Below are 20,239 nucleotides of genomic sequence, written 5' to 3' on the forward strand. Positions count from 1 at the left end.
CAAGGACTAATTATGATAGATTTTAAGGATCAAAGTGCTTAAAGGGACAATGTCAGTGTAAATCTAGCCCAAAATGTTAAATGTAGTTATAAACAAGCTTTTAAAAAATCAAAGTCCCAATAGAAATGTTTGCACATTTTAAAAAAGTCCATTAAAACAGTAGTTTTAAAAACAAGTAAACATCCACCTGTAGTGTATGAAATCCAGCCACAGTATCACTAAGGACTTGAAAGTGAAACTGATTTCACTTGTCCAAAATGAGAGAACTGCAAAAAGGACAGATAAAGACTGACCCGCATGCTGGATTTCTAAAATTCTTGCATTTTAAAATAATGTAAGATGTTATTAGTATCATAGACAAATACATTTGTTTGCAACGTATGATTTTTAAGTTGACAGTGTCCCACTAAAATCAATGTTTTAGAATGTTGCATGGATGCGGTTGCAAAGCAGTGTGGATATGGGATATCACTGGTTTTAAAAAATGCTGTAAAGCATAGTGTACAAAATGTCTGTGCAGGAAACCTGAGGAGTTATTGCTGGAGTTGGTTGCTTTATCAGAGACAAGTGAAGTCCTCAAGTCTGTGTAGATTGTGGATCCGTGGCCTGAGCCTGCCAACTCTTAGCATACAAATAGTGTTTACTCACATGAGTAGAGCCATTGAGCTTAAGGCTCTGATCCTGCCATTGGACAAGTCTCCCACTGTAGCTCATGGGAGTTTTGATTAAGTTAGGAGTGCAAAATCAGGTTCATTATTGAGATGAGTTTTTGTGTAGTGGTATAATACTGACTTACTGCTAAACCTCCCCTCCTACTCATTTAACTTAGATTGTTCTTTTCATGATGTTCGTCATATGAAACAGGACATTGTTTTTCCATTTTGCTTTGTTTAAAGTATCAAGGTTGAACTACTTGAAAAACTAAGCTCTAGATAATGTGGCGTTTTTCCAGTTCAGTAGGGCAGCTGGTTCGAACTGGGTATGTGACTTAGGAAAGCTTATGACAACTGATAGAGAATGCATTAGGTATATATTAGCTTTGGGAAGACCTCTTTGATGCAGGTTACAACCTGTATCTCTTGCTCTGTATTTTATAATTGATTAATTTGTTGTTTTCTGATTTTAAGACAAGAGACTTTTGAGAGAAGAGACTTGAGAAGTCCATGTGCAGCCTTCTCTCACAATCACTTCCATCTTCTTCTAGGCCAGGGGTTCTCGAACTTCATTGCACCATGACCCCCTTCTGACAACAAAAATTACTACATGACCCCGGGAGGGTGGACTGAAGCCTGAGCCCCAGGGCTTCAGGCCCATGCAGGCGGCCTGTAACCTGAGCCCCACCACCCAGAGCTGAAGCCCTCAGGATTCAGCTTTGGCCCCGGGTGGCAGGGCTTGAGCTTTGGCTTCAGCCCCAGGCCCCAGCAAGTCTAATGCCAGTCCTGGCAACCACATTAAAAAGGGGTCGTGACCCACTTTGGTTCTAGGCAATCCTATATGATTGGAATGAACTTCCAAAATCTATTTGTCTATTCTCCACTCTGCCTCATTTATACCGCTCTTTAAAATCCTATTTTCACAGCATTGTAACTGTACTCGGTTTTGTAGGCATTCAAAAATCAAACAAAATCTCAGAACCCCTTCTCCTACAAGAATTCCCTCCCCCGTAAAACTAACCCATGTACTAGCCATCACACTGATCACTTTGTATATCATATCATTTTCCTCCACCCATCATTTGCTCTTTGTTTCTTTGTACATTGGAAGCTTTTGGGGGCAGGAATGTGTCTTATGTATTTGAAAAGCATCTAGCATCTTTTGAGCCTGTGATACACACTTATTATGTATTACTTGTGCAAACAGTTCCTATATTGGAAGAAGTATCCAAAATAACTTGTTAGGTGCTCAGACACCATGGGGATGAGCTCCATATAAGAATAGAATCTACAAGTTACCAGACACACATGATGGGCCAAATGCTGATATGACTACAGTCCTTCTGTGCATAATGGGTGCTCAACATTTCTCAGGATCTGGTTTGTTCATTTCAATGGGAATTTTACATGAGTAAGGACTGAGGGCCTGAACACTTTCTGTGAGGTGGAAACTCAGCACCTTTCAGGCCTGGGACCTGATTACCCATTGACATTGACCTGAATGGGAGCAGGATCAGTCCCCAAGTTAACTAAAGAAGACTTCTAGGGTCTCTTATTTCTAAAGTAAATAAAATAGCTTTTTATGGTTTTGTGGCCTCGCATTTGTCACAAGTTACTCAAGTTGTTTTCTTGAGCACCTTTTTATGGCCCAATTTGTAGCCCACAGGGCTAGCTTGCCTTTACTATATCACTGCTTTGCCTTCATTATATTTAACTGCTTTTATTATATTCAGCCGTAATGCATGAAACCTACAGGCCTGTATCCTGTAAGATATTAGTGAAGCATAAATTAGCATAAGTGTGATTAAGTAGGCTGTAACCCTTGGCATAGATTAACAGTTACCTTTAGATTTTGGGAACTAAGAAGAGTTTGCTCAGTGGTAGGAGGTAGAATGTTCCTGTAAGTGAGACCGCAAGGAACATGGGACGTAATAACTGCAAATCTGCTTCAGCAGGAGCAGACAGGTATGATCATGAGCTGAAATGGTAGTCACACATATCAATGTACTAAACTATAGAAGAAGGACACCTCAGCATTAGTAGGATGAGGAAATACAAATAAGGAAAAGAGGAAAACCCCCTACTGAATATACATTATATATAGTGGTGTCAGCATAACATATTATCAAAGTTGCATCCCAGCCTGTGGGCAGTAGGAGAGAGAGATGTAGCCCTCGGGAGGTGTCAGAATGATGACCACTGGTGATGTGGCGGAAGGTAATGGTGATGAGGAAGATAATGGCTAACCTTTCCGGTTGTCTTGCAAGGGATGGTGCTAGAATACGGATGGAAAGATGTACATTCTGAAGTCGCTCTATTTACCTAACTGAGTTAGAGTGTTTGTGACTGTGCTAAATGTATTAATAAACTATTTGTGAATGTAGAAGAGTTCCTAGAGTGTGAGTGTTGCAGCTGTGCACATCGGGGCTCCCAGTCATATAATAATTTGAATAATACTGGGCCTGATCTTGGGACAAGGACCTGACAACCCTCAAAGTGATAACTGGGGATTCTTAAGTAATCAGTATAATTAATACATAATTGATAGATCAGGCTACAAATCCTATGCTCATTGACTTCAGTGGGAATTGGATTGGGCCCTTACTTAGGAACCCAAACACATTAAAGGCAAAACCCTTTTTGTGCTGTACGAACCCTACAGGGGCATGGTGGGTGTAGAGTGGGGTTGGTTGTGAAGGTGATCCAGGAAAGGGTGTTATGCTCAGGAGGGCCTAAGGGGAATGGACTCTGTTCCACATCTTGCTGCTCCTTTAAAAAGAGGCAGAGTGCTCTTCCATCTGGAGCCTGCTGCTGAAAACAGTGTATGTGTAATGGGAGGGGGCATGAACATGTTCCCAACACAGCAAAGCACACTCTTGAGACTTGGCACATTTGGTGGATGCCCTGGCTGCTCCCCAGCCAACCACCCACGGGAGTGCTTTGTCTGGATCCTGCCCACTCATCCCCCATCTCTTTCAGTGCTCCAGAATCTGGCCCTATTATATTAGTGTTCAGTATGGACCTAACCTTGTGTGACGCTAAGTGCAATTGAATTCTGTGGGCATTCAACACTTACTTGTTATTTAATTGTTTGTATTACCGTATCTTCTTGGAGCCCTAGTCATGCCTACAACCACACAGTGCAAGGCGCTGTACAAACACAGAACCAAAAAAATTTACAATCTATGTAGCATGTCATAGGATCAGACCCTACAAAAGCAAAACTCTAAAAATTAAAGAAATGAAAGATTGTTCGGAAATCTGTTAGTGACTTGCAGAGCTTTGCTCCTCTCACAGAAAGAGGAGAACGCCTCAGACTGAGCCTCGCCAGAGACACAAATAGCTGTTTACATTTTATTCGGGGTGTGTGGGTGGGTGATAGGATCCAAAACATTTCAACGAGTGCCTATTTGTTGTGATTTTTATCATTAAAAAAAATTGTGTATTTTAATGAAATGTTACTGCTCGGTCAGTAAAGTGGACTAGAGCTTTTGGGTAGCCTCACAATCCAAAAAATGATTAAGAATTAAAAAGGAAATTGCAATATGTGCAAATCTATTGCCCAAGAACAACTTAAAGGCCTGGCGCTTGCTTACTACCGGAAATAGCTCTGATAAAGCCTGAGCTAAAGTCCAATGCAATCAATAGAAAGACTCACATTACCTTCAAGGGGTCCTGGAGCAGGTCCGTAATGTTTATTACAGTTCTAGTTCTAATGAAGTTGGTCAATGAAACGTCCCAAGGCAGTAAACACTGCACCTGACAGTGTTTGCAGGCTCAGGTATTAATTTGGGTGAGGGGCATATTTCTTGATGTGGAACATTGGTTTGCGGTCTTCACAGGGAACAGTGAGTCACAGAAACAGATGTTATTACATGTGTGTGTTTTCTTGTGAATCTCCTCTCTTGTTCTGCACATGGAGAACTGGATCCAAAGAAATTGACCCCATCTTTCCTTCTGAAACTATGTAGTGTCTTCTCAGTGTCTATCAGAACTCGAGTCCACCTAGCATCTGACAAGTTCCTCAGTGACCTAGACCAAGCTTTCTCAAACCTCCTCACAGTGTGTCTATATCTTAATAATACAGCTCGTTGGAAAAGTAACTTTCAATTCAAAATCCCAAAAGGTACAATTCTACACTGCCTCATGGGAGTTGTAATTCAGATGATTGATTGCCCTCATTCTCCTCTATGGGCCAGACTACATCTCCCTTGATGCACCGTGGTCTTCCCTCTTGCTGAACATCATCGGAGTCCCTGGCCCTGGTGTCTCATGAGAGATGTAATCTGGCTGAGGAATCCATCCCAGAGAGAAGAAAGGAGGTATGAATCACATAAACTATAACTCCCATGAGGCAGTGCAGGGTCATTTCCAAATTGTAATTTTTTGGTAGTTGGGGTGAGGTGTGTGTGGGTATAAGTACGTATAGCTGCATGTGCATATGTATGTGTACATAAGAACAGCCATACTGGGTCAGATCAAAGTTCCATCTAGTCCAGTGTCCTGTCTTCTCACAGTGGCTGATGCCAGATGCTTCAGAGAGAATGAAAAATGGAAATTTATCGAGTGATCCATCCCATGTCATCAAGTCCCAGTTTCTGGCAGTCAGAGGTTTAGGGACACCCAGAGCATGAGGTTGCATCCCTGACCATCTGCGCTAATAGCCGTTGATGGACCTATCCTCCATGAATGTATCTAATTATTTTTTGAATTGAGTTATATTTTTGGCCTTCACAACATCATCTGGCAAGGAGTTCCATAGGCTGACTGTGCATTGTGTGAAGAAGTACTTCCTTTTTTTGGTTCTAAACCTTCTGCCTATTAATTTAATAGGATGACCCCTGGTTCTTCTGTTACGTGAAGGGGTAAATAACACTTCCCTAGTCACTTTCTCCTCACCAGTCATGATTTTATAGCCCTGTCTCATATCCTCCCTTAGTCGTCTCTTTTCCAAGCTGAACAGTCCCAGTCTTTTAATCTCTTCTCATATGGAAGCTGTTCCGTACCCCTCATCATTTACATTGCCCTTCTCTGTACTTTTTCCAATTATAGTATTTCTTGGGATGGGGAGACTAGAACTGCATGCAGTGTTCAAGGTGTGGGCATACCATGGACTTGCATTGTAGCATTATGATATCTTCTGTCTTATTTATTCCTTTCCTGATGGTTCCCAACTTTCTAGCTTTTTTGATGGCTGCTGCACGCTGAGCGGATGTTTTCAGAGAACTATCCACAATGACTCCAGGATCTCTTTTTTGAACGGTAGCTGCTAATTTAGGTATGTACAGTTGAGGTTATGTTTTCGAATGTGCACTACTTTGCACTTATGAACACTGAAGTACATCTGCCATTTTGTCACTCAGTTTGGTAAGATCTCTTCGTAACTCTTTGCAGTCAGCTTTGGACTTGATTATCTTGAATAATTTTGTATTATCTGCAAACTTTGCCACCTCATTATTTATCCCCTTTTCAAGATCATTTATGAATATGTTGAGCAGCACTGGTCCCAGTACAGATCCTTGGTACTGCTATTGACCTTTTCCTACAATGAGAACTCACCATTTACTCCTACTCTTCGTTTCCTATCTTTTAACCAGTTACTGATCCACGAGAGGACCTTCCCTCTTATCTCATGACTGCGTACTTTACTTAAGAGCTTTTGGTGAGGGACCTTATCAAAGGCTTCCTGAAAGTTTAAGTGAACTATATCTATATATATTTACACTATCTCTCTCTCTCTTTATGAAACGTTGAAATTTTCCGCAGAAAGCAGACACTTTTTGCAAACATTTCTTGTTTAGTTGCAGAGTAACAGCCGTGTTAGTCTGTATTCGCAAAAAGAAAAGGAGTACTTGTGGCACCTTAGAGACTAACCAATTTATTTGAGCATGAGCTTTCGTGAGCTACAGCTCATCCGATGAAGTGAGCTGTAGCTCACGAAAGCTCATGCTCAAATAAATTGGTTAGTCTCTAAGGTGCCACAAGTACTCCTTTTCTTCTTGTTTAGTTGAAAACCCAATTTTCCATTGATATTTGTGGACATTTTTCGACCAACCCCTCAATAGAGAGAGTATCTTCCAGACACCTCCCCTCCTATTTGCAATTTTGTAACATTCCTGTGGGAACTACAGCAATTGCTTACATGGAATAGGTCAAGTAGGGAAGTATTTTAGGTTGTGATTATTCAAAAGAGCTCAATGTTGGCCTAATTCTTCTCCCACAGAAGCCAGTGGTAAAGCTCCCATCAGCATCAATGGGAGCACAGTTAGGCCGTGCTGAGCATTGTTGAAATAAGCTTCTTTTAATGCCACTTAGCTGTTGGAAATGAAAAGGAGCCAGCATCATGTGACCAGTCAGCCATATCTTTGCAGAGCACCAGCAAGTACCTCATCAACCTCTGATCACAGTTCAGTAGTCCCCGTTATAGTGGTCCCATTGAGGTTGTGCTGGTGGCCTATAGATCAGTTGCCTGCCCATGGCTGACTGTGTAATGCAAGTTTGTTACAACTCTGATCAGCCAGTAGATACTGCTCATCAAAGGGGGGAAACAATCCACTAGTGGAATATGTGCAGCTGCATTTTCAAACAACAGAGTTGTATGAGGTCCAAGTTATCAATGAGTATAAACTCTGCCATTGAGAAGGAAAGGATTAAAAATGGGAAAAAATATATTATTCTGAAATGTCTGTCCACAGCTTTGGGTTAATCGTGTACTCAAGGCTCTCACCTAAAAACAAACATTTTTTTTTGTTTTGTTCTTACATTATTAAAACCAATAAACCTAGATAATTGTAAAACCCAACAAAACCCCTGCCAAGGTTCCTTCCCCACTCTGAACTCTAGGGTACAGATGTGGGGACCTGCATGAAAGACCCCCTAAGCTTATTCTTACCAGCTTAGGTTAAAAACTTCCTCAAGGTACAAACTTTGCCTTGTCCTTGAACAGTATGCTGCCACCACCAAGCGTTTTAAACAAAGAACAGGGAAAGAGCCCACTTGGAGATGTCTTCCCCCAAAATACCCCCCAAGCCCTACACCCCCTTTCCTGGGGAAGGCTTGATAATAATCGTCACCAATTTGTACAGGTGAACACAGACCCAAACCTTTGGATCTTAAGCACAATGAAAAATCAATCAGGTTCTTAAAAGAAGAATTTTAATTAAATAAAGGGTAAAAGAATCACCTCTGTAAAATCAGGATGGTAAACACCTTACAGGGTAATGAGATTCAAAACATAGAGAATCCCTCTAGGCAAAATCTTAAGTTACAAAAAGACACAAAAACAGGAATACACATTCCCTCCAGCACAGCTTATTTTACAAGCCATTAAACAAAAGAAAATCTAACGCATTTTCTAGCTAGATTACTTACTAACTTTACAGGAGTTGTAAGTCTTGCATTCCTGATCTGTTCCCGGGAAAAGCATCGCACAGACAACCCAAACCCTTTGTTCCCCCCCCTGCAGATTTGAAAGAATCTTGTCCCCTCATTGGCCATTTTGGGTCAGGTGCCAGCGGGGTTATCTTAGCTTCTTATCCCTTTACAGGTGAAAGGATTTTGCTTCTGGCCAGGAGGGATTTTATAGCACTGTATACAGAAAGGTGGTCACCCTTCCCTTTATATTTATGACAACCCCAAACTAGGGTGCAATGCCTTGTACTCATTTAATTACACTGTTGAATATTGTAAAAACCCAGACATTTGCCTTAAAGAAATTACAGATTCTGTATTGCCAACCCAAACCATATATATATAAAGCAAGATTCAGGCCCCCAAAATTATGCATTTTTTAAAAAAAAGTAGGACATTTTGGGTTCTTTTTATTTGCTTTTAGAGTACACTTGGGTCCCATTTTCAAGTTTTTCTTGGCAACCATGATTGAAGCTTACTTAAAAAAGAAAGTTGAGACTCTCAGCTGATCACATGACTCCAAGAGCTGGGGGTTTAAGAAAAATAATACATATTGTGAGAGCTAGCAGGACAGATTTCAAGCTGCATTTGATCTTCAGTAGAAAGCAAAGGATGACTCATCTGAGTAAAGCATTGCAGGATCAGACCTTTAGCGAACAAGTGGCTGATCCTGTACTCCATGAAGTAAGTGCTAGTTTTGTCACTGAGTTCTATGGGATTTGTGCTGAAGGGGATGGGTGAGTACATGGAACCTCTCCAAGCAGCGGAACTGGTGTGGTTCTGCTGTGCAGGGGGAGGGGCTGGGTGCAGATGTGCTCAACATGGAGATCAGCTGTTTAGGGGGCAGCCCTGGAGTGGCAGCATACGGGGCTGGACAGGCTGAGGTGTGGCTTGAGGTTCTGCAACTGCATGGATCTTCCCATTCTTTCTCCCTGCAACAATAGAGCTTTTGGGTGTTTAGCCATTAGGCTGCAGTAGCCTTCTTGGAGTGGCTTTGTAGCTGCAGTGCGGTGGGAGGGGGGGAAGAAACCCTTATTCCTGCTCATTTGCTTAGTGGTTGGCCCAGCTAATCAGCTTGGATTTGCCTCCAAGTGAATCAACACAATTAAAAAGCAGGGTCGTTCCATTAGTGAATGTTCTTTACTCATTTATTTTGACAATTTCTAGTCCAGTTTTAATTATTTATGCTAATACTTTATGATGTACCAATAAATATTCTGTAGTATACTTTGTAAAAATAATGAAGTCTCAATAATTGGAGACCTCACCACATACTTCTGCTAATACATCTCTGCTGAGACTTGGGGAGATAGCTAGGGTTTTGTGTGTGGATTAATAAGGTTCAACTGTATTCTGGCAGCTGTAAGCCGGCATTGTTATGATTCAGTCTTTGGCTATAGAAAACTGGTATGTCATTGACATGAATGAGAAAAAAATGCAGAGCCCTAGTAGGACTCAGAGTAATAAGACTATCAGTAAAATTTACAAAAGTGCCTAGGTCCCATTTTCAAAAAGGCTCTTAAGCACTTAGCAGCCTCACGCATGTAGGCACGTTTGAAAAATTTACCCTCCCACTAATGTAAATAAAGTTTTATTGACTGTAGCCACACTATTATGTGCTATGTAAGCTGTGACCTGCAGCCTTCTGATCAGATGGTGCGGTGACGGGGTATACAAACCCCACACTGAGCCTGAAGGGATTAAAAGGCAACACTGGGCCCAGGTAGCTCCACACCTCTGGATCTTCCGAGCATGTTCTGACTGGTGGAGTGGCTTAAGTGGGATCTCAGCAGCCTGGGCAGAGGGTGGCGGACAGGTTGCTGGAGAGAGGGAACTGGACAGGAGCTGAAAGGGGACCACAGAGCAAGCAAAATCCACAGAAAGAGCCTTCTCTGACCACCACCCTCTTTTGGAACCAGCAGTTACTGCAGGGCCCTGTTCATATGGACTCTTTTTTGTTGATGAGTGATGGTTGGACAGAGGGGCCATGCCCCAAGATGAAGGGACCTATAGGTAGGAAATGGCAGTGGACTTAGGCTTGCTGTAGGGAGGACCCTGCTGGTGTTGCTTCACACAGGGCCCTGGGTTGGGACCTGGTGGAGATAGCAGGCCTGCAGGCCGAATGGCTAGGCAGCAGTTCTGCAGAGAGGGACCTAGGGGTGACAGTGGACGAGAAGCTGGATATGAGTCAGCAGTGTGCCCTTGTTGCCAAGAAGGCCAATGGTATTTTGGGATATATAAGTAGGGGCATTGCCAGCAGATCGAGGGACGTGATTGTTCCCCTCTATTTGACATTGGTGAGGCCTCATCTGGAGTACTGTGTCCATTTTTGGGCCCCACACTACAAGAAGGATGTGAAAAAATTGGAGAGAGTCCAACGAAGGGCAACAAAAATGATTAGGGGTCTGGAACACATGACTTATGAGGAGAGGCTGAGGGAACTGGGATTGTTTAGTCTATGGAAGAGAAGAATGAGGGGGGATTTGATAGCTGCTTTTAACTACCTGAAAGGTGGATCCAAAGAGGATGGATCTAGACTATTCCAAGTGGTAGCAGGTGACAGAACAAGGAGTAATGGTCTCAAGTTGCAGTGGGGGAGATTTAGGTTGGATATTAGGAAAAACTTTTTCACTAGGAGAGTGGTGAAACACTGGAATGCGTTACCTAGGGAGGTGGCGGAATCCCCTTCCTTAGAAGTTTTTAAGGTCAGGCTTGACAAAGCCCTGGCTGGGATGATTTAGTTGGGGATTCGTCCTGCTCTGGGCAGGGGGTTGGACTAGATGACCTCCAGAGGTCCCTTCCAAATCTGATATTCTATGATTCTATGATTAATGACATCAGCCACTTACTTCAGTCAGAGTGATAGGCATTGCCTTGGAGGGAATAAATGAAGACCTGGAATACTAAAAATTGCAAATAGAACAGAGTTTTTGGTAGAAAGAGTACATCTCCCGGTACTAGGTATCCCTAAGGAATGAGTTACTACCTCATAGTACTGCACAGCAAACTACCCCATGTACTGCATCACAGTTTAGGGTTTCGATAACAGCCTGTATCCTGGGATTGCATTCTAGGATCCATTGGTGAGACTTGAGCTATGGTGAAGAGTTACCACCTTTATAATTGCTGGTAACTGGACCACGAGGCTCCACCCCTGCCCCACCTCTTCCCCCAAGGACCCACCCCATCCTGCCTCTTCCCCCAGGCTGTGCCCCTTCTCCACCTCTTCTCCCTAAGGTTCCACCCCTGACACTAGCTCCTCACCCTTGTCACCTGCTAGATTGTCTCAAGGAGCCTGCCTGCAAGTAGGAGACGGCCCCGGCTGAGCAGGAGCTGATGCGGGTTAATGACCTGGCACCTCCCCCCACCCCGTGGTAACTGGACTTTTTGGTTTAGGTGCCATTTAGGGTTGCCAGATCCCCTTTTCAACCGGACTTTCCTGTCAAAAACCAGGCACTTGGCAACCCTAAATGGGACCTGGACACAGAAGCCAAAAAAACTGACTGTCCAGTAAAACCCGGACAGGTGGTAACCCTAATGGTGAAATGAGCATCAAGATTTTGTTGTGCTACTCAGACTATCATTGGATTCTTCTGGTTTGTAATGAGACCTGAATTTTCATGGGTGCAGCAGCTTTGGTTAGGTAGTGTGGGGTGCTTTCATACCTTGCATATGTATGTTTTCTCTGTAAGTGAACCTACAGAGTGTTTACAGATGGATCTGTGAATTCTAGCATAATATTAAAACCAAACTGAACACAAAAATAGAGAGTTAGAGGCTGTTTATTATAGTCTAGTTTCACTTTTTACTAATAGTTGAATTTTTAAAAAAATCACTGATCTATCTACATACACACATACCCCTATTGTGTGTGTGAGTGTATTGCTGAAGCCAAATTCTGCACTGGGATGGAGGTGCAAAGCTCCCATAAAGGCCATTTGGTGTCATATACATATCTGTGGACAATTTGGCCTTCAGTAATTTTGAATCTAATTTAGCAACCATGAGGATTTGTTTTTAATCAGAGGGTTGAGTGTTTGGAAAAATTCTTTGTGTCCTGGCCTGAAGTGAAATAGGTCAGGGTCTTTGAAATATAGCTGCACTGGTGGAGATGGTCAGATACTATAATGAGATGCTTTGTAGAAACACTTATAAATAAATAATAGTGTTTATTCTTTTAGTTAACATGCTATATATACTGTTTTGCATCGCACTTGACAGAGATTAGGAAGGCATGGAGGCATTGGTACTTCAATTGCTTCTGACACATACAGTATTAAAAGGGATAATGTAAATACGAATAGCTTTATACGGAATATGGTCCAAGAACCACTAAATATGTGCTGGCTTCCGTCTCATTTTAAAATGATCTTTCAGAGGCTTATCCTTTTGTTCCTGGGAAAAATATTTTTAGGCTCAAATTGACCTGCTTTCACAATGGCTACCTTTGAAGGAACATTTGGACTGGGCGTGCTTGTGAGTTACCTTCTCTGGCCTAATCCCACTTATGCATGTGCTTAATTTTAAGCATGTCAGTAGTCCCGTCAAAATCGGTGTAAACAGAGCAACTAATTGGGTTCAATGTAGTTTGAATCCAATAGCAAAAGAATTTTAATCCAAACTTTGACAGAATATTGTAGCACCTTTTTGGCCTGAGCAGTTCGCCAATATTTAGTGCATAAGAATATAAGAATGGCCATACTAGGTGCATACCAATAGTCCATCGAGTCAATATCGTGTCTTCTGACAGTGGTCACTGCCAGAAGCTTCTAATGGAATGAACAGAACAGGGCCATTTTCAGTGATTCATCCCTTGTCATCCAGTCCCAGCTTCTGTCATCCAGTCCCAGCTTCTGTCAGTCAGAGGCTTAGCGACATTCAGAGCATGCAGGACCGGCTCTAGGCACCAGCAAAGCAAGCACAGTTCCAGGGGCGGCACAATCCGGCCACCCCTTTTTTTTTTTTTTTGCTTGGGCAGTTGTGCTCTTGGAGCTTGGGGCAGCAAATTTTTTGCTTGGGGCTGCAAAAAACCTAGAGCCGGCCCTGAGAGCATGGGCTTGCATCCCTGACCATCTTGGCTAATAGCCACTGATGGACCTGTCCTTTAGGAACTTATCAAAATCTTTTTCGAACCCAGTTTTACTTTTGGCTTCACAACATCCCATGGCAACAAGTTTCACAGGTTGACTGTGTGTTGTTTAGAAACCCTTAGGTCTATCATTCCAGTGAGCCCTTTGCCAAAGAAGATCTGTGTCTCTGATATAGGCGCCAACTCAGTGGGTGCTCCAGGGCTGGAGCACCCATGGAGAAAAATAGTGGGTGCTCAGCACCCACCGGCAGCCCTGCGGATCAGTGCCTCCCATTCCCCCCAGCATCTCCTGTGCGCCATGGATCAGCTGTTCCGCGGTGTGCAGGAGGCACTGGGGAGGAGTGAGGGTGGGGTGAGATCGGGGGAGGGGGTGGAAATAGGCAGAGTAAGGTTGGGGCCTTGGGGGAAAATATGGAGTGGGGGCAGGGCCTGGGATGGAGCCAGGGGGGCACCCCCGGCACATTAGAAAGTCAGCACCTATGTTCTATGATATCTTTCAGAGTCATTCTCACACCTTTCTCTCTGGCTTTCTTCAAGAGCTTGTCTACAATTATAATTGTACAGTTATATGGGTATAGTTAAACTGCTGTTGTTATAACTTCCTGTGTGGACATTTTCTTCTGGAATAAGAGTGGCATTTTTGTGTAGTTTAAGTTCCTTCTAAAGCAACATAGATTGAACTGGAAAAGGGATACAAACTGGAATAAGTGTTCACACAGGGACTGGTAACACTGCAGTGGGTTAAAGTCACACCTTAGCTTACACACACATAGCTTTCCTATGTAGACAAGCCTCAGCACACATGGCCTGCACACCAATATCCTAGCCCCTGTGTTTACAACCAGGGAAGTCCCCATTAATCTACTTTGGTTAGCTCTGCTCAGGTCTTGCCATGCCGCTTAGTGCCTCAGGTGGCACCTTCCATTGTCTGCAGCTTTTGCACTACGAAAATGGGCTTCATTGCTCCTTCTTTATTTGAGCATAAGCTTAAATAAATTGGTTAGTCTCTAAGGTGCCGCAAGTCCTCCTTTTCTTTTTGCGGATTCAGACTAGCACGGCTACTACTCTGAAACCTGTCATTGCTCCGTCTGTTGCGCCTGAAATAGGTTGGCTGGGATCCACTGGCTTCAATGCGGTCTGTTATTGTCTTTGGTTCTAAGACTCCTGGTGGCAGCTATTGGCAACTTTCAGCATAACAGTAATGTTAATGCTGAGTGTTTGCGTGGCTTTCAAAATTAGGAATATGCAGTTATTTGTCTATATGTGTCAGTGGCTATTTGCACAGTTATTGGAATGATGCATGCAACTGAATAATTTATGCATGCAGATTAGCACACAGTTGCAAATACATTTTTGCTTGTGAAACTTCATTACCTTTTTTTTCTTTGAAAATCAGGCCTTTTACAGTTTTGGAACTGTGTTTAAAAGATTAACCTTTTTCTTTTTAATGCTGGAAGGGACCATTGCGATCAAATCACTGGCAAAAAAGACCTCACCCAATAATTTCTGCAAATGTAGTGGTTGTGGTGATAATATTCCTTCTTGTCAGGGTCATAAAAGTGTTTGAGTAAGTGGAGAGTAATAATGTGCCAAATGCTGAAATGGTGTTTGTTCATTCCAAGAGTTATTTCTCTCAGTCTTTCTTTCTTTGAATGTCTTTTACTGACCCTACTTGCCTGAAACATGAAAAGTGCTCATCCCTAGTACAAGGGCACATCTTCCATCTGAAAGTCTTCCTCTGAGAGCATAGCTGTGTGAAAGGAGGACAAGGGGTGGGGATGAAGGAGTTTACAAACTAGGCATGGCCAAAGACATCAACATGCAGACAGAGGAAAACGGAGGTTTCTTAATTGGTTCAGTGCATGGGTATGAAAGGGAATTTCCCAGGTGATGAAAAGAAGCCTAACTCTGCTATGGTGAGTCTCGTGCTGGGGTTCTTAGGACAATTTTTTGGTGGCCTCAGAGTGCGGCCACCAACTCTTGCTGGCAGCTGCTCTCACATTTTTTCCTAAAATACTTAATTAGCTTTAGGAAAAACAAATAAATATGGACATGTACACGTCCAAATCATTGCAATGTATTTATTGCTAGCTAGTAAGTCTGCTGTGAAAAATTATATTAACAAACATACAAATGTGACCGGGGTCCTAGTGCAGGCCAGCTATAGTCACTCAATTAGGGTGAACTGCAAAGAATGGGGCAGCCAAACCCCAAAACGCTGGTGGATATTCCGATACTTAGATTTACCAAGCCAGCATAAAACAGCTTCTTTATTACCTTACTAGTTACTCAGAAGTGCAAACAACACAGTTCCCTTAAAGTAATCCAGCCTCCGGCTTCCACCTAGGTACCCACGTCAAATATTGTGAAAATTTCTGTAAATCTTATTTCATCATATAAAAGAAAAGGTTCTACCAATCCCAAAGGACCGGACACATTATCTCCCAGGTTAATGAATGTTTCAGATCTTACCCAAAGACATGCCACAGCCAATTCTTATTAACTAAACTAAAATTTATTAAAAAAACAAAAGAGAGAGAGCATGGTTAAAATATCAATATACATACAGGCATGAGTTCAATTCATTGAGGTGCAGATTCATAGCAGAGATGATGAGCTTCGTAGTTGCGAAGAGTTCCTTGAGAATTCAGTTCATAGGTCATAGTCCAATGTCCAAATCCTATATTCAGGGCATACCAGCATAACTGGGACCTCAGTCTTGTGACTCAAACTTCCGCTGATGAAGTCTAAGCAGATCTGAGATGCCTGAATCAGGAGCCAAGGATCTTTTATACAATTTCATGCTTTCTGACAAGTTGGAATTCCTCAGGGAACAATAGGTAATTAGGATGACTTTGAAGGAGGTCCATCACCGGTACTTAGCTATAAGGTACTTAGCTCCACCATTCACAGTAGATTTCAAAGAGAGATGAATACTGAGATATCCTGTGTTTACAATTCATTTACATGATAGGATGTTCTTTTGACCTCTGAATTATGAATGGCCCGATATAACATGAATTCGGATATAACACGGTAAAGCAGCGCTCTGGGGAGGCGGGGCTGCGCGCTCCGGTGGATCAGTGTGGCAGCGTGTCTGGCTCTGACACGCTGCTCTGAGCGGCATGTTAAGGGTGCCGGGCCGGGGCCGAGGGGTTGGATAAGGGGCAGAGGATCTTGGGGGGTGGTCAGGGGACAGGGAGTGGGGGGGTTGGATGGTTCGGAGGTTCTGGGGGCAGGGCGGTCAGGGGACGGTGAATGGGGGCATTGGATAGGGTGTGGGAGTCCTGGGGGGCCTTTCAGGAGGCGGGTGTGTGGATAGGGGTCGGAGCAGTCAGGGGACAGGGAGCAGGGGGGTTGGGTAGGCGGTGGGGTCCTGGGGGTGATTAGGGACAGGGGGGTCCTCCGGAGGGGGCGGTCAGGGGACAAGGAGCAGGGGGGCTTAGATAGGGGGTGGTTAGGGGTGGGGGGTCTCTGGAAGGGGTAGTCAGGGGACAAGGAGCGGGGGGGGTTGGATGGGTCGGGGGTTCTTAGGGGTCAGACAGGGGGCAGGAAGTGACTATTAATAACGGAAATGCTCAAGGCCAAAGCAAGGTCAATATAACGAGGCAAGATTGTTTGGCTCCCGAGGACTGCGTTATATCGGGGTAGAGGTGTATGTAAATACACAAAAACACAAACATTATCTCCCCACGTGTCTTTTGAGGGTTATTTTTTTTGCAGGATGTTTAACCCTTTCTAGCCATGCGTCACAACAGGTATCACTTTTCACAGCAGACTTACTCAGCCCACGCATGCCTGGGGACAATTTAAGCCCTGGATGGGGGTTGGGGAGGCAGCGGGGACAGGGATGATGGGAGTGAGGCAGGGAGGCAGCAGGGGGCTGGAGCCTGAAGCCCCACAGCCAGAGTCCGAAGGCCCATGGCCTGGGGTTGGAGCCTGGAACCATGCAGCCAGAGCCTTGGGCCTGCTGCTGTGCAGCCAGAGCCTGGGGCTGGAGCCCGAAGCCCCACAGCCAGAGCCTGCTGCCCCGCCACCCCATGGTTAAGCCCAAAGCTGGAGCGCCACTGCCCCAGGAAGGTGGGGAACCCACCGGTTGCCTGCTCCTCCAAGTGTCTCCAGAGTGGGGCAGGGCCCAATGTTAGGATATAGATATTCAGGCCTGCCTGTAAAGACCTATACTTTAAGTAGGTATATGTTTATCATTTAGCTAGTGTCATCAATATAAAGGAAAGGGTAAACACCTTTAAAATCCCTCCTGGCCAGAGGAAAAACCCTTTCACCTGTAAAGGGTTAAGAAGCTAAAAATAACCTCACTGGCACCTGAACAAATTGACCAATGAGGAGACAAGATACTTTCAAAAGCTGGAGGAGGGGGAAAACAAAGGCTCTCTCTGTCTGTGTGATGCTTTTGCCGGGGACAGAAAAGGAATGGAGTCTTAGAACTTAGTAAGTAATCTAGTTAGATATGCGTTAGATTTTGTTTTCTTTAAATGGCTGAGAAAATAAGCTGTGCTGAATGGAATGGATATTCCTGTTTTTGTGTCTTTTTGTAGCATAAGGTTTTGCCTAGAGGGATTCTCTATGTTTTGAATCTGATTACCCTGTAAGGTATTTACCATCCTGATTTTACAGAGGTGATTCTTTTTACTGTTTCTTCTATTAAAATTCTTCTTTTAAGAATCTGATTGTTTTTTCATTGTTCTTAAGATTCAAACATTTGGGTCTGTGTTCACCTTTGCAAATTGGTGAGGATTTTTTATCAAATCTTCCCAGGAAAGGGGGTGGAGGATTTTGGGGGGAAAGACACTTCCAAACGGGCTCTTTCCCAGTTGTATACCTGTTAGACGTTTGGTGGTGACAGCAATACAGTCCAAGGGCAAAAGGTAAAATAGTTTGTACCTTGGGGAAGTTTTAACCTAAGCTGGTAAAAGTAAGCTTAGGAGGTTTTCATGCAGGTCCCCACATCTGTACCCTAGAGTTCAGAGTGGGGAAGGAACCTTGACAGCTAGTAATAGAGGTATACAAGAAAGAATCTGTGTAAGGGCCTTCTCTCACTGTGACAGTCTGAGGTCCTGTTCTTAGGCTAATGCCTTTGGCTAAGCAGCAGAGGCAGCCATAAGCTGGGAAGCGTACGGTCACATTCTCATATCCCAAACTAGGCAATATGGGGCTGTGAGGAAGGTGATCTGATCTATCACCTCCAGAGAAAGGGAAGAGCCTAGAAGATGTAAAAGGAAATTTAGTTTGATAGTTTTCTGTCTGGTAAAAACTCACTTATCAATAGACACAACTGGGAAACACTTATGTCTTTATAGATGTAGTTGTGAAATCCTCACTTCTGTATTGTTTTGTCATTATAGTTCCCACTTTGCTATTGTTTATTTGCCTGGTCTCTATCTGGTTCTGTGATTGTTTCTGTCTGCTGTATAATTAATTTTGCTGGGTGTAAACTAATTAAGGTGGTGAGACCTGAGTGTCTCTGGATTAAGTTTAGAAGTGTTAGCAACAAGAGTGATGTAGTGGTGGGAGTCTGCTATAGACCACCAGACCAGGGGGATGAGGCTTTCTTCCAGCAACTCGCAGAAGCTACTAGATCGCACGCCCTGGTTCTCATGGGTGACTTTAATTTTCCTGATATCTCCTGGGAGAGCAATACAGCGGTGCATAGACAATCCAGGAAATTTTTGGAAAGCATAGGGGACAATTTCCTGGTGCAAGTGCTAGACGAGCCAACTGGGGGGGAGCTTTTCTTGACCTGCTGCTCACAAACAGGAAAGAAATAGTGGGGGAAGCAAAAATGGACAGGAATCTGGGAGGCAGTGACCATGAGTTGGTTGAGTTCAGGATCCTGACACAGGGAAGAAAGGTAAGCAGCAGGATACGGACCCTGGACTTCAGGAAAGCAGACTTTGACTCCCTCAGGGAACGGATGGCCAGGATCCCCTGGGGGACTAACATGAAGGGGAAAGGAGTCCAGGAGAGCTGGCTGTATTTCAAGGAATCCCTGTTGAGGTTACAGGGACAAACCATCCCGATGAGTCGAAAGAATAGTAAATATGGCAGGCGACCAGCTTGGCTTAACGGTGAAATCCTAGCGGATCTTAAACATAAAAAAGAAGCTTATAAGAAGTGGAAGGTTGGACATATGACCAGGGAAGAGTATAAAAATATTGCTCGGGCATGTAGGAATGAAATCAGGAGAGCCAAATCTCACCTGGAGCTGCAGCTAGCAAGAGATGTCAAGAGTAACAAGAAGGGTTTCTTCAGGTATGTTGGCAACAAGAAGAAAGCCAAGGAAAGTGTGGGCCCCTTACTGAATGAGGGAGGCAACCTAGTGACAGAGGATGTGGAAAAAGCTAATGTGCTCAATGCTTTTTTTGCCTCTGTCTTCACTAACAAGGACAGCTCCCAGACTGCTGCGCTGGGCATCACAACATGGGGAATAGATGGCCAGCCCTCTGTGAAGAAAGAGGTGGTTAGGGACTATTTAGAAAAGCTGGACGTGCATAAGTCCATGGGGCTGGACGAGTTGCATCCGAGAGTGCTAAAGGAATTGGCGGCTGTGACTGCAGAGCCATTGGCCATTATCTTTGAAAACTCATGGTGAACGGGGGAAGTCCCAAAAGACTGGAAAAAGGCTAATGTAGTGCCAATCTTTAAAAGAGGGAAGAAGGAGGATCCTGGGAACTACAGGCCAGTCAGCCTCACCTCAGTCCCTGGAAAAATCATGGAGCAGGTCCTCAAAGAATCAATCTTGAAGCACTTACATGAGAGGAAAGTGATCAGGAACAGTCAGCATGGATTCACCAAGGGAAGGTCATGCCTGACTAATCTAATCGCCTTCTATGATGAGATTACTGGTTCTGTGGATGAAGGGAAAGCAGTGGATGTATTGTTTCTTGACATTAGCAAAGCTTTTGACACGGTCTTGACAGTATTCTTGTCAGCAAGTTAAAGAAGTATGGGCTGGATGAATGGACTATAAGGTGGGTAGAAAGTTGGCTAGATTGTCGGGCTCAACGGGTAGTGATCAATGGCTCCATGTCTAGTTGGCAGCCGGTGTCAAGTGGAGTGCCCCAGGGGT

At 43.8% G+C, this 20,239-nt stretch overlaps 1 protein-coding gene across 1 annotated transcript in view; it reads left to right on the forward strand.

Annotated features, from left to right (window-relative positions):
- KCNQ3 (potassium voltage-gated channel subfamily Q member 3) overlaps nt 1–20,239 on the forward strand; it is a 258,655-nt gene that overhangs the window by 1,408 nt on the left and 237,008 nt on the right. The gene's annotated exons all lie outside the window — the stretch shown is intronic.

This window comes from Eretmochelys imbricata, chromosome 2 (genome assembly GCF_965152235.1).
Source record: "Eretmochelys imbricata isolate rEreImb1 chromosome 2, rEreImb1.hap1, whole genome shotgun sequence".
In the NCBI taxonomy this organism is placed as follows: domain Eukaryota; kingdom Metazoa; phylum Chordata; order Testudines; family Cheloniidae; genus Eretmochelys; species Eretmochelys imbricata.